Consider the following 3,368-nt stretch of genomic DNA (forward strand, 5'->3'; position numbering starts at 1 on the left):
TAAGGAGCTGGGAAGACAACTCAGTGGGAAAGAATGTTAACTTCTCTTGTTTAGTTCTCACAATGCCCTCTTCTGGCCCCTGCAGGCACTGCATGTACATGCCCAACTACATGCACATAATTAAAAATAAATTAAAAAAAAAAAAACAAGAAAAGAACTAGTCAAGATCACAGGAGAGCTACATTTACCCCTTCCAAGGACAACCGCCAAGTGCTGTTACTACATTTGACTGGAATGCACTTCTTGAAGTGTCTTCTACTGCCATACTAAGGACTAAGCTTCTGACACAAGGGACATATTGCAGCCAATCTAGCAAATACTAAAAACCCAGGTAGATTTTTAAAATACTAAGGGAAAGAGAGCCAGTCAAAGAACACAGCAAGAACAAAGGCCCTGGGGCAAAAGCTGCCTAACACATCACCTGGGAGAAACCCAAAAATGCGGAGGAGGCTGAAGTTCTGTGATAGGAGCTGAAGTTAGGGGTAAAAGGCGACTTAGCTCACAGGGGAGCAGGTTTGGGGGTGTTTTTTTGTTTGTTTGTTTGTTTTTTGATCTTTGGGTTTTTTAACTTATTTGCATATGTTTTTTTTTCTTTAATGTGTCCGGTTTGATTTTTGGTTTTGGTTTTGTATTTGAGTGTTTTATTTGGTGATAGTGGCAGCTTAGGCTTTGGTTCTTTTATTAATTCACTTTATATCCCAATATCATGCCCCCATCTTCTCTCAGTCCTCCCTCAAACCCCCTCCCCTTCTCCTCTGGGAAGGGAGAGTGGCCGCTGGGTATCACAACCCCCTACCCCCCACTCCCCCTCCTACCCCTTCACTCCCCACTCTACTCCCTACCCCCTCCTACCCACGCATCCACCCCAGCACATCAATCACTGCAGGATTAGGCGTATTCTCTCACTGAGGCCAGATAAGGCAGCCCAGGTAGGGGAATAGGATTCACAGGCAGACAACAAATTCAGGAACAGCTCCTGCTCTAGTTTTGGGGAGAGCTGTATGAAAACCAAGCTGCACATCTGCTACATATGGGGGGAGGCGCATAGGTCCAGCCTGTGCTTGCTCTTTGGTTGGTGGTTCAGCCTCTGGGAGCCCCCAAGGGTCCAGGTTAGTTGACCCTGTTGGTCTTCCTCTGGAGTCCCTATCCTTTTCCAGTCCCTCAATCCTTCCCCCAACTCTTCCACAAGACTCCCTGAGTTCCATCTAATGTTTGGCTGTGGGTCTCTGCATCTGTTTCCATTGGCTGCTGGGTGGAGCCTCTCAGAGGACAGTTACGCGAGGCTCCTGTCTACAAGCACAGCAAAGCACCATAAATAGTGTCAGAGATTGGTGCTTGCCCATGGGACAGGTCTCAATTTGGGCCAGTCATTGGCTGGCCATTCCCTCAGTCTCTGCTCTGTCTTTGTCCCTGTACATCTTGTAGGCAGGGCACATTTCGGGTTGAAGGTTGGGTGGGTGGGTTGTGTCCTTATCCTTCCACTGGGAGTCCTGCCTGGCTACAGGAAGCGGCCATTTCCAGATTCCTGTCCCCCACTGATAGAAGTCCCCACTTAGAGCCACCACTGTAGCCACCTTGGGGTCTCCCAAGAGTCCAGGTCCCTAGCATGTCCTAGAGATGCCCCCCAACCACCTGCAGTTGATTTCTGGTCTCTCTCCCCTGCTCTCCCTACACCTGAGCTCCACCCCCCTTCCTCTTTCCACCCCCTCTCACCCAGCTCCCTCTCTCCATCCACTTCTGATATCTATTTTATTTCCTCTTCTGAAAGGGACTCAAGGCTTTGGTTCTTCTTTTTCTTTGAGTCTTCAGTGGAGTTTGCTTTAGTTGTCTAAAGCATTGGCTTGGGCATTTTTCTTTTTTTAATTTTTTGACTGTCATCTAAGAGACCATCTTTTTAGTTCTGGTAGCTTGCACTGCAAACCCTGTGCAATAGGAGAGTAAATCTCATTGTGGTCATAGTAGAAAAAGACTCCTTTAAGATATACGAGCTGAGTGCTGAAGACTAAAGCAAAGTAAGTCATGAAGTCAGCAAAGGAGAATTCTGTGAGAAGGAAAAAGTTCTACATTTTGAGGTGAGAAAGAACTTAAGACTGTCCCTAGAGCTGGGGAGTATTACGTATTTTAATCTTTTTTATTCTATTTTAAATGGAATTGCATTGTTTTGGTTTGTTTGTTTGTTTGTTTGTTTGTTTAAGGTGCATCAGACCTCAGGTGTCTGACTTCAGCTGGCTCTTCCACTATTTTTGAGACAGGATCTCTCACCCCCCAGTGTGGGACCATGAAAGGCAGCCTGTTTTCTGCTCAAGCTAGGTTTAAACCCCAGAGACCCAGCAGATAACTGCAAGGGACAGAGGGTGTTTGCCTGCCACTATCCTAGACACCAGGCTCCTGACACAAGACTTCAGCTCTCCATAATTCTGTGGCCATCAGTCATGTAGGGCAATTCCCCTAGCCCCTCCACAAGTAAACTACAGAGCGTGTAGCCTCAAGACAGATCTCCATTTTAAAGAGGTACCTAAAGGCCTGAAGGACTTCACCAATTAAGCTCTCCTTCCCAGACATCCCTCCCTGCAAAAGGTATTTAACCTCAGGCCCTCCCTGAGAAAGGGGGGTACATTTTCACTCATCAAAACTCTCTGCCATAACAATAAATGCTTTAAAACCATGGACTGCTGTGGGGAACAATGGAGCAGGTCTTCCTCTAAAGAGCCGCACCTAATCTCATGCCTCTCTGCATTCCCAGACAGTTTCCACCAAGCCAACCCTCCCAAGCAAGCCTAGGATACTCTCAAGAACCAGCCAGAGCTCTCCTCCTGCCTTTCCTTTGGCCCCGAGGCCAGAGCCAGCCCCAAGGGCCTCTACTCCATTCTCAGCTCTTCAGCAACATCGAGCAGCATCTGCAGTGCCCAAGAGTGAGAACCTGCTGTCCCTGGACTCAGGGCAGCCTAGAGGCCCGCGAGTATTTCCCGGGTACCTCAGACTGTGCAGTCAAACTCCCACACCCCAGGATCTGGCTAGGTCAGCTAGTGGCCGGCCAACCCCAGAAATCCTCATTTTAGCATACCCAGTGCTGAGATTACAGTCTCACCACCAAGTCTCACCTGGCATGTTTTCATGTAGGTTCTGAAAATCAAATTCAGATGTTGTTTGCAAGGAGAGCACTTTACCAGCCGAACCATCTCCATGTCTTTCCGTTTTTAAGATTTATTTTTCGGCGGTGGTGGCGCACACCTTTAATCCCAGCACTTGGGAGGCAGAGGCAGGTGGATTTCTGAGTTCGAGACTAGCCCTGTCTACAGAGTGAGTTCCAAGACATTCAGAGCTATACAGAGTATACAGAAAAACCCTGTCTTGAAAAACCAAAAAAA

Source organism: Mastomys coucha, unplaced genomic scaffold (genome assembly GCF_008632895.1).
Source record: "Mastomys coucha isolate ucsf_1 unplaced genomic scaffold, UCSF_Mcou_1 pScaffold4, whole genome shotgun sequence".
NCBI lineage: Eukaryota > Metazoa > Chordata > Mammalia > Rodentia > Muridae > Mastomys > Mastomys coucha.